Below are 12264 nucleotides of genomic sequence, written 5' to 3'. Positions count from 1 at the left end.
CGCAGCTCAACTAATGTGCGCATGACAAAGCTCTCAATGCTTCTGCTCACGATCTGGAGCCGTGGAAACAAGACAGAAAGCCAGCCATGTGCAAGTAAGTGCTTGACACTGTGGAGCGGCACTGTGGGAGCCCTGAAGGGCCAAGGGGTACACAGAGCCTTTACGTATTTCATGTAAATATCCCTTTTTCCAAACAGCACCCCAACATTCCAGGGTCCAGACAAGAAACAGCAGGTAGTAAAATCAGCAGAAACAGAGGGACAGCTGATTCTGTTGGGACAGCCCCAATTTTGGGGTACTGCCCTCAGTCCAGGAACAGGGCTATTTTTGAGGCGGAATGCTCCGGAACGCCGTTCTTGAAGGTCTTCTGAAAAATTGTCATCAGGAATAGAGTTCCGGAACCTCCCGTCAGTGCAGCCGTGGCATGCAGTACTTTTAGTTTTTAGTATACGGGCCCCGGACAAGCTACAAGGTCCGCCCCCTGCACATTCTGCAGGCACAATCATAGGTTCAACCCTCCCACTCCGTGACTTCCTCACCACGGGGCAGGGCTGCATGGGGTGCAGGTTCTTACTGACCATGTGTGTGTGGGGACCCGGTGACCACGAATCTCTTCGCTGCAGCTTGGTTGCACCTCCTCCGCATGGCTGGCTCCCAGCTGTGTGTGTGCTACCAGACACTCCTGCCTCTGCGGGTGGGGATGCGGCTGCCTCCGCTCTCCTCTTCAGTGGTGTAGCCCGCTCCCTTTCCCTGGTGGGCCTCTCTCCTGAACCAGCTGCTTTACCATGGATCTCAACATCACAGAGCCGGGGTGTCCCCCTTGTCTGGCCTCCTACAGTGGATCCACAGAGCCAGCCAGACAGCCTATCCTTGCTTCCTGAGAGCCTCAAGTCCTCCAGCCATTCTAGCCTGCCTCATATTGCTGTAGCTGCCCCTTCCTACATAACTGTGAGCTGGTTACACTATCTGGACTCCTGCATATCATAGCATGTCTGCCCTGCATAGGTGTCAGCAGTGCACTCTCCCTGGGACCTCTCTACTCCCCTGCTATTCCCTTGCTTGGGCACTCACAATCTCAGTGCCCCCTGTTGTGCCCCTGCATTTTCACATAGTAGGTACTGCAAACCTTTGGGCCAGTGCATCCAAAAAAATTGGAGGAGTCTCTCATAACCTAGGCACCATTGCCCCTCCACTCCTAACGCCCTCCATTGGCTTCAAAAGGAGGAGTGGATCCCATTTGGCTGCCCCCTTCATTTCGAATGTGTGTGTGTGTGGTAAGGACCACTATGTCCCTTATGGCATAGATGCCTACCCTCCCAGAATTCGTGGGAGGCTCCCGATTTTTCAAGTAACCCCCCGCACCCACAGAAGGGTAGGTACTTCACCCACATTCTGTCCACTTCCTAGTGATGTGGACAGAATGGGGAGAATTTCCACAGCGATCGCGGGTCCCCGTGTAGGGGGCGCGGCTTAACAATGCGATTCTTCATGACGCAAACCATCAGGCCCCACCCCTCGTCACAACCCTCCTGCTTCTCCTCCCCTGGTTTCTCCCTGGGAGGAGAAGAAAAAGGTAGGCAAGTATGCCTTATGGTCTTGGCAGCAGGCTGCTTCTTTGTCACAGGCAGATGTATAATAATAACACCCACCCCCACAGCACCATACTTTGACAGTGTTTTTTTTAAATTGGTTTAGGCCTCACTTGATGCCCCCCACTCTTGCTCCACCCACGGGTTCCTGAACTTATTTTTCTGGAAAATAAGGTGTATGACACCCCCTGCTGCATTTGCGATCCCAGCACTGCGACGGCCAGTGGGCGGGCGGCCAGCTGAGCAAGCCTCACCTTAGGCTAACCGGCTTGCGTGCCCAGCAGACTGCTTACATCCACACAGTCTCTGGACTGGCCACTCTCGGAAAACGGGGCCGACCCCGCCCATGCACCACCCCTTCAATGCCGCTGCCTGTCAATCAGGCAGAGGCATTCAAGAGCTAGCGTGCGTGTTAGCAGGACCCATTATGCAGACTTGCAGAATTGGTCCTGTGCATGCGCACATTCCCGATAATCAGGAATCTGCATTCAGTAGTACACTTGCGTGCACTGCTGAATTAGCCCCTATGTCCCTTTTGCAAGGACAATTGGGAGGTACATGGGCTATGCATCTATCACTAGTGCACGTAACATGATTGTGTATTAGAAATGGATATGGAAGTATTGGAGAGATGCTTTACATTGGATAAAATTATACCCACACCACTTGCACTGTGCCAGAAGAAAAGAGGAATCATACAGGTGAGGTGATCCCCAGCAGTTATTCTCCTTCCCTTTCACACCATTGGTGGCTGGCCACACATCTCAGACGTCCCTTCATTGGGGCACAACTACTTTTCAGTGGGCCTTAACACTGCATTCCCTTGGTGGGCCCTTCATGCCCCAGTCCACCAATGGGTATATGGCACCATAGTATCAGCCCAGGGGAGGCATGGTAGTGTGGGAATAAAGACAAGTTCTTGGGGAAAAGGATAAGATTAACATCGGTCAGAGCCTGTCTCCTCCCAGGAGCACTGTGTGGGTAACTTCTTATCTAGGGGTGTTGGGATGAATCTTGTTTAAGGCCCTCATTCAGACCCACTCGCAAGCGGGCGCACGTACGTTAGGCGTACGTACAAAAATATTTAAATTCAATGGCTCGCTCGTATTTTCGTTCGCATCTAAAATTCCTCCCTAAACTCTGACGACCCCTCCTCTAACTAACGAGCGTACGAAATAGCGAGCGTACATCCCCGAAATGGCTTGAAAGGAACGCACGCACACGTATAAACAGGAAGTGGCCTTGTCAGATGTCGATTACCTGCTCCTTTATTCTGCCTACCTCCATCAATCGTATCATGCCAATCAATGTATCAATTAGCTTAATTGTTTGTTTTTTTTCAACACAATGCAAGAAACTTTACTCTTGTCCGTGTTTGTGTTTACCCGCAGAATACGTACGGATGAAACATTCGCTTTTATTGTTCAAAAAACATGTGAACCACAATTAAACAATTGTACTATTGCTGTGGATCCCCGCATATTTCCCTGGGTTCATTTCTTTATTTAAATTTGCTTACGCATGTCACTGCATCAAGCCTATCCTAACTCTCCAGAGATTTCTGGCCCTGTCGAACACATGACTCATGCACTAACCAATAAAATTGCTCCTGTTAATTTCCAAAATACATTAGCCAATCAGAAAATTTTTACACACTTTATCAAAAATGATTTTTAAGAAAAACACCATTGCCATCATGAGAGCCTCCGCATTCACCAGGCGTGAGCTGCTGGTGCTTACGGAGGTCATGGATCGCCGGATCACCAGCCAGCCTCAACCCATGACCAACCGGCAGAAGCGCTCCGCGTATGCGGAGGTACGGTCCCGCCTGCGTTCCTTCGGCTCACGCCGCAACATCGGGCAGCTGGAGCGCAGGTGGTCCGACCTGCAACGCCGAACGCCCCGCTTGCTGGCATGCTTTCGCATGCAGATCCTGGCAAGTAAGTGTTATGTATTGTGGTTTTAATGTTTGTGTTTGTGGGGCAAACTGCGTGTGCATGTTTTCCTGTCTGTTCTATTTATTATTTGTACTCATATCTGCGTGTGCATGTTTTCCTGTCTGTTCTATTTATTATTTGTACTCATATCTGCGTCTGCATGTTTTCCTGTCCGTTCTATTTATTATTTGTACTCATATCTGCGTCTGCATGTTTTCCTGTCTGTTCTATTTATTATTTGTACTCATATCTGCGTCTGCATGTTTTCCTGTCTGTTCTATTTATTATTTGTACTCATATCTGCGTCTGCATGTTTTCCTGTCTGTTCTATTTATTATTGGTACTCATATCTGCGTCTGCATGTTTTCCTGTCTGTTCTATTTATTATTTGTACTCATATCTGCGTCTGCATGTTTTCCTGTCTGTTCTATTTATTATTTGTACTCATATCTGCGTCTGCATGTTTTCCTGTCTGTTCTATTTATTATTTGTACTCATATCTGCGTCTGCATGTTTTCCTGTCTGTTCTATTTATTATTGGTACTCATATCTGCGTCTGCATGTTTTCCTGTCTGTTCTATTTATTATTTGTACTCATATCTGCGTCTGCATGTTTTCCTGTCTGTTCTATTTATTATTTGTACTCATATCTGCGTCTGCATGTTTTCCTGTCTGTTCTATTTATTATTTGTACTCATATCTGCGTCTGCATGTTTTCCTGTCTGTTCTATTTATTATTTGTACTCATATCTGCGTCTGCATGTTTTCCTGTCTGTTCTATTTATTATTGGTACTCATATCTGCGTCTGCATGTTTCCCCTCTTTTTCTGAATTTTTAATTCTACTGCTATTTTTTTTGGTTTTATTTTTTATTTTTATTTATTTATTTTTTTGTTTGTTTGCCCGGATTTGTCCATAAACTAAACGCAATTTATTTGACATATTTTAGGGGGACAGCCAAGACTCCGCCGTCAACGTCGGCGTTCCCGCCCACTCTCCCCAACCCCCAGCCAACACTCCACCCCAAATCTTTCCCCTATTCCCCACTCCTCCCCATCCTTCCCAGACCCTCTCCCGGAAATGTCGGGCCTCCTTCCCCTCCGTCCCACTTCCCCCTCTCCTCCACCCACCCCTCTTCCAATTACCCCCTCCCCGGAGTCCAGCATAACTCCGCCCCATTCTTTGGGGAATGACGGATCCTCCGAGGAGGATCATGGAGGTTTGGCCGGAGCTCCCGATTTGTTTCCCGGTATGTTTTTTAATTTTTTTTTTTAAAGCACAAACTGTTTGTATGTAATCATGTGTCGTGCCTTTCTTCGTGTTTTTGTGGCTTGACTTTTGTTGATTGTGAAGGTTTGCCTTTACCTCTTCCTGGTGATTTAAGCATACACATATCATACCTGTGGGAATTTGTACCTAGGCCTTGTATTTTTGCCAGCCCACCCTTTTTATTTCTGTTTTTGGGTTTAGGAGTGATTTGGTTTTTTTTTTATGTTTTTCTGTGGATTCCCTATTGTTGTATTAACCCACACACTTTTCTCACCCACAGAGGAACAGAGGCGTCGGCAAGAGGTGGCGGATGTTGTGGGGCAGATGCGCCACCATGTAATCGGCCTTCTGGTGGCCCTCGACCGGCTGTCTGGCCTCCTTCGGCATTAGATTTTTTTTTTTTGTTCTATTTTCCAAATAAATTTATTAAGACAAATATACGTTGTGGCTCATTTTTAAAAACCAAAACCAAGATAGTTTAGCCTGACATAAGTTCCTGCAAGGATTTCCCTTTTTTAAAAGTTAGATTGTGTTTTGTCTTTGTATGTCAAACAGACACCAGAAACACATAACAGTAACAATGTCATTTCCCTTTTTGGGTGTAGTGTCAATTTCAGATTTCTACATTTTCCAGGTTCCTACTTGGTGCGCAAGCTGCTTAGGCCAATCTTACAAATCCCAAGGTTGGGCCAGGCTTCCTTTTGGTGTGGATTGGGAAGCTGAAAACATATTTCAGTTTTGCTCAACTGGCGTCAGTACTGGTTTACCCCTTAGTCAAATGTAACTTGTGTTAACCTGGTTACACTTGCTGTTAACGTCCCAAAAAAGGAAGACCATTTCACTCTTCAAACATTTATTGACAACATAACAGAGAAAACAAAGTGGTCACTCCCCAAAAAAATACACTGGATAAATTCAAATACAACACATACCAAGAAATAATTAAATAAAAACACAAAATCAAGAACTGGTTGACGAAGGACCATGCCAACATGATTCCACAAACATGGCGTTGCGATATGGGTTCAAGAATATATGCCCAAAAGGACCAGATCCAGGTTTGGTAAGGGTAGCAGGAAGTAGTGAGCGTTGGAGTGCCAAAGATTATGTGAACAAACAGAAGATGGTGAGAAAATTAAAAATAAATTAGATGTTCGCCAAAAAACACAAACACATTAGGTATAAACACTGGAGTTTTGTTCAAACTTACCTAAAAAATCTGGCCACCACATCATCGCGTATGGCCCCCCCACATACTGACCTTCGACCAACCTCGGGGGGGCCATCCTCAGGTAAGGCATCCTCTGGCTGCATTGGGACACCACTCCTTATGGCAATGTTGTGAAATATCCCACACAGGACCACAATTTTCGACACCATATCCGGCACATACATGAGCTCGCCACCAGAGCGGTGGAGGCATCTGAATCAGCCTTTTAAAAGGCCGATACAGCGCTCCACCACTTGCCTGGTGGCTGTAAGTGCGGAATTATACGCACTTTGTGGCCCTGGTGTGGGAGCCAAATAAGGAGTGAGCAGCCAGGACATGCAAGGGTATCCACTGTCTCCTGTGAACAAAAATAGACCACATCAGGAACACTGTGTATCAAGCTTAACATTGTTATGTACTAAAGGTCTCCACTTACCCAGAAGCCACGCATCACCAGCTTGTAGGTTGGTTAATTTCTGCCATATCCCTGATTGCCGGATGACGAAGGAGTCATGAGCACTTCCGGGTAATTTAGCATTCAGGGACAGGATCTGGAGGGAGGCATCACATACCACCATTACATTCAGGGAGTGATAGTGTTTCCTGTTTCTAAATATTGCCTCCAGCCGTGCTGGAGGCTGAAGTGGTATGTGAGTACCATCCACAACCCCTATGATGTGTGGGAAGCCAGCTATTTGGTAAAAATTGGCCTTGGCCACACTAAGGGCACCCATATCCAAAGGCATTTTAATAAAATGATGGAGGTGCTTGAAAAGTGCCTCCATCACTGCCCTCAGGATCCTGGAAAAGGAGGATTGGGAGATGCCCGCCACTATTCCCACCGTTGTTTGAAATGATCCTGAGGCACAGAAATGTAACACCACCATAAATTGCGTCAGTGGTGGTATTGCTGTTGGACTGTCAATTTGCCGCTCAAGATCACTTTCTATTAATGAGAGAGTGTCTATGATGATTTTGGGAGGTAGACGGTAGCGTCTTAAAACCTCATCATCGGGCATTCCAAAAAGGGTGACACGTGTTCAAAATATCTGGGGCCTTGCATGCCTACGATGCCTACGCCTGGGACGAGTTTGAGGTTGGTCGTCTTCCGGGAGCAGGGCCAGAACAATTCGCCCCAGATCTACCTGAAATTCAAAGTTTACAATGTAAGGCTTTTGACCCACCCCAAAAGTAAGAAAAAACAACTTAGCTTTCTGATACCATCCATAGCTGCTTACATGCCGGGGTATTGTCATGATACGTATAAACTGTAAAAAAGCCAACAATGAGACTTCAAAAATTTAGAGGGTGTTTTTTTTGTTTAAAAATTGTTGCAAGCCAACACAGAAAATAGCGGAAAAACACATTTGGCCATCGATGAAAACTACATTGCACACCGTACGTCAAATAGGGTTCAAATGGCCCCAAAAAATGGAAAAGGGAAAAGCAAAACTGGATTATATGATGAATAAGCCGTCAAAAATGCGGTAATTAATTCGCAAATGCAAGTCACTACACCAACAGTCAAAAATGCGGTAATTAATTCGCAAATGCAAGTCACTACACCAACAGTCAAAAATGCGGTAATTAATTCGCAAATGCAAGTCACTACACCAACAGTCAAAAATGCGGTAATTAATTCGCAAATGCAAGTCACTACACCAACAGTCAAAAATGCGGTAATTAATTCGCAAATGCAAGTCGCTACACCAACAGTCAAAAATGCGGTAATTAATTCGCAAATGCAAGACAAAAAATGGACTTACCCAACTCGAATATATAAGATTTCCACAAAAAACTTCTTTGGGTCCGAAAACAAAAAAAAACTAAAAAAGATGAAATGAGTGTTAAACAAATTAACGAACCACAAAACAGAAGAATACACCAATTGGCCACAAATTTGAATGCACAAAACTTACCAAATCAGGAAAGGATGTTGAAAAAATGAAAAAAATGCGAACGGAAAAACCAAAGAAATGTAGCAAAAACAAACAAAAAAACAACTCTGCCAAATCCTCCAAACGCAACCAACCAAATCCAAACCACTTAACCGACAACACTCCAACAACCCCACCTCGAATCCACACACACCAAGCCATAAATAGTGTTTATTTTCCCGCACAAATTAAGGATGAATCATAGGGACGCACAATCAATGATGCGGCCGCAAACTAAGGACGCATGTATAAATACGTCACGAAATCACATAGAATTTCTGGATGATTTCATGCTGGAAGCAGAGACATGGCTTCAAACCAGGGAAACAATGGTCAAAATTGCGGCGGTAAGGCCTTCATGCATTTTGTGTCAATGATTCTTTTAAAACATAATATTGTGCAAGTTGTGAAGTGGCTAAATCTGCATATTTACCCAAATAGGTGAGGAGGATGACATGGAAGAGACTGCTGGCCCCAGTCAACCCGCCAAAGCTGGCAAAAAAAAAAGGCAGCCACATTTCACAAGCAAGGAGATGGAGGTTTTGATCCAGAAGTGCGTTGACATCCTGCCCCAGGCAGCCAGGAATATGAGCCAAAGCCAGAAGTGGAGAATGTGGGAGGAGGTCGCCGTTGCTGTCAATAGGGTGGGTGATTATGTCCGTCTAGCCCGGGATGTCAAACGGCGGTAAGTAAACACTTTCCCATCCTATAAACAAACCCCATTGTAAAAAAAAGGATAATGGTTCCAAATTCATTCCACAGATGGGCAGACTTCAAATATCGTCTCAAACAAAAACTTGACGACAGGGCTAGGCATGCAAGGGGGACAGGTGGGGGTCCCACCCCTGTGTCATTGGAGTTGACAGACTTAGAAGAGATGGCACAGGGGTGTGTGCAGGCTGTGGAGGTGTTTGGCGTGTCCAACATGGATACGGACATGCCAGACTTTGCGGCTCCTCATGTTGGCCAAGGTAAGTCTTGTGATGTCACCAACTCAGAAATGCTATTGTGCCAATATGTAGATTCTAATGTGAGTCTTTTCTCCAATTTCCTAACAGAGACAGAGGCGGATGAGTCTGCTCCAGAGGGGAGCCTTGGCCGCAGAATTTCTGCTGACTCTGCAGGGGAGGAACCAGTACATCCGGGTGAGGACCCTGCAGAAGCCAGTCCAGGGCGTGCCCCCTCGCAGGCAGTGGGCCTCCTCACAGAACTCAATTTTAAATCGGATTGCCATACGGAGATTCTGCAGAGGATGGACGCCAGTCTGATACGGGTGGCTGAGGCCCTGGAGCAAAATGCTGCGGCCAACGTGACCATTGGTCAGGCCCTGGCGGAAAATACCAGGGCCAACATCCGCATCGCCGATGCCCTGGAGCAGCTCGTTCGCCAGCACATGGTGGAGCCGACCTCCCTTCCTGCCGGAACATCCGGATCCTCCACCTCTGGCACAACATCAGGCAATCCTCCAAATGTGCCTAGCCCTGTGCCTAGTCCAGAGGCCACAACATCTGCCTCTGGACAGGCCAGCCCGATGGCATCCCGGACCCGGTCTGGCGCCCACCCTCACCCAGCCAAACGGGCGAGAAAACGGTGACAGCAATGGCGACTTTTCCCACACTCCTTCTGTGCTTGGCTCATATTCCTTTCTGGTCAAAACTTCCCTCTCCTTTCTTGTGAAATGTTTTTAAATTTTGTATTTACGCTTATGTTAGTAGTTATGTTATATTTTTTTTTGGATCAAATATCTTGGCCACAAAAAAAGGCAATACAATATTAGGCCAATTTGTTTGTGTGTAAACAATAAATTAAAAACAAAACACTGACATTGTATTGTGACATTATTGTACAAATGGGTTACATTTAATCCTGGCCTTAAACGCAAAAACTGACACTCTTTAAAAAAAAAAAAGGCCTCTTTAAGGAACGTTTAAAAAATCACATAGCGATGCAAATTCCACAGTAAACCAAAAAAAAGGGGAGCTAATTAAAAGATGATGACATTATTGTTACAATAGGCCATAACCACCAAATTGTGGCCAAAATAAAACCCCAAAAATGTACGCTAATTGATTGTGTAATCATGACATTAGCAGCTCTGATTTCCACCTGCGTACGCTTTTGTGCTATCCCAATAAACTGCTTTCCAAACACATACCAAGCCGGATTTCAATCCAACACTAATTACTTTACTGACCAGCCGCGATTAATCGCTGCACCATCGTGGAGTCCCGGGACGGAGGAGAAGGCCATCGCCAATGTGGTCGACTAATCCTGACCCTAAGCTGTGCGAGCATTTTGAAGGGAAAGCGGATGTTTCAGTGACGTATGAGACGGTCCGAACACATTTGACGTTCGCATCTGCTAATGTATGTACACCCCAAAAACGCCTCGCCACGCCTGCGTTTTTTCATCTCCACCCCCGTCAACACCCAAAAACGCCCTGTTCTGTCAATCACATTTGACATGTCACTTCCTGTACGCTATTTTAGGAACGAGAGAAAAAAAGCTCGCAATCTGCCGTACGCACATGCGCAGTGTAACACCGACGCATGCGCGGTTAGTCAACATCGGAACGCAACGAGCGTACTGTTGTTAACGTGCGGCTCTGAATGAGGGCCTAAGTTCCTATTTATTGTGATATTGGTGTATTGTATGTTACTGCTACCTTACCATATAATAAAACTACTTTTGTATATTTTGTAGTGTATTGTCTGTGAGATCCTGAACCCAGCTTACATGGTGAGTTCTGGTTCTAGTAACCCTATACCTCACAACTAGCAGATGATTTACCAAGATCACTTAATAGACTGAAATTTTTGGGAACAGAAATTATTTTATTTTATTACTGTGAAGCTACACTGGCATCAGACCTTTGACTATTTTCCATTGGGATGTAGTCAAAATGTCGACAGTCAGGATGTTGACATCTACATAATGTCGACAGAGAACATGTCGACATGGTCATTATGCAGATGTTTTGAATGTTGACAGTCAGTGTCGACATTAAAGATTTTGAATTAGCGCTATCACAGTAGAAAAATGTTATGTCGACACGAGGACTGTTGACAGGCACAATAAAATGTTCAAAAACAATTAGATGCAAATATATACAAATGTGCAATTAGTGCAAACCGTGGGCAAGTGGCATCGATGGTAGGTAATAATTATTAACTTTTTATTTCTCAACATTTATTTATAACGCATATTACGCTACACTATATTCACTTTTTCTTGATATCTTCATTGTGTTCACCTCGGTCAGTCTTGGGTTAACACTACACAGGAAACGTGTAATCACTGGGCAGGAGTCTATCTGGGAAATTCCCTGCCTGTCTCACCGATGTCATAAAGTATCAATCCAAGTAATAAAGTTTAAATACAAATTAGTGTTTTTATTGAAGATAAATAAACAGAGAAAGAGAAAGTAGGCAAGACAGGTTTAATGACAAAAAGAAATATAAGAGCAGCGCATTGGTCAAAAACATTAATGCCTGTGCTGTGCAGTAAAAGTATCAGAGTAAAAAATGAACCATAATCTAAAGAAGTATAATCTCATAACAATAACTAATCACTAAGAATTACCTTCCAGCTAATTCCTGATCAACACAATGTGAATATCAACAATATGACCAAATACATACATAACGGCTGGATAGGATCTCACAGAGGGCGGGATGCATTACGCATCGCAATTTGCATGCGAAGCATCCCGCCACTCATCGCGTGCATACCTGTGTTAAGTAGGCCGGTATGCGTGAAGAAAAACACAAAGGGCAGCTCTACCGATAAGAGCTGTCCTTTGCGAGAAAGAGACTTCCAGGTTTATGACCCAGAATTCCCTCTGGTGTCCTTCTGCGCATGCGCAAAAGGACGGGCGCGCCGTGGGGGGTGCTGGGAGGGATCCGATTGGATCTCTCCCAGAGAGGCATCACGAATAGAAGCCCATAGTGCCATCTAAAGATAGTGTTTCCCACCGCATTCATACATTCCAGGGCTTGGTGCATATGAGAAATGCGGTCAAACCCCTGAAAACGGCATTTTCGGGGATGTGACCACATTTCTGACTTTGGTGCATCCTGCCCACCAGGTCCTTTCTTGCTAATTTAGACTTTTGAAGTGGATGGACGGAAGAGAATCCCCCAACAGTCCACGTGTTCTGGGGTTGATAATATTTGTATCCTTTGTTAGTTAATGGTTGTGCCCATTTTCTGTGGACATTCCTACTGATTCTCCCATTTGCTTAACATCCCTGTTCTCTGCTTCACAGAAAGCTTCTGCTCTGTAATGAAGTAACTTCCTGTCAGAGAGGACAACAGCTCCTA

This window comes from Taudactylus pleione, unplaced genomic scaffold, assembly GCF_031769625.1.
Source record: "Taudactylus pleione unplaced genomic scaffold, aTauple2 ptg000457l, whole genome shotgun sequence".
NCBI lineage: Eukaryota > Metazoa > Chordata > Amphibia > Anura > Myobatrachidae > Taudactylus > Taudactylus pleione.
Note: the sequence above shows the minus strand (reverse complement) of the source record.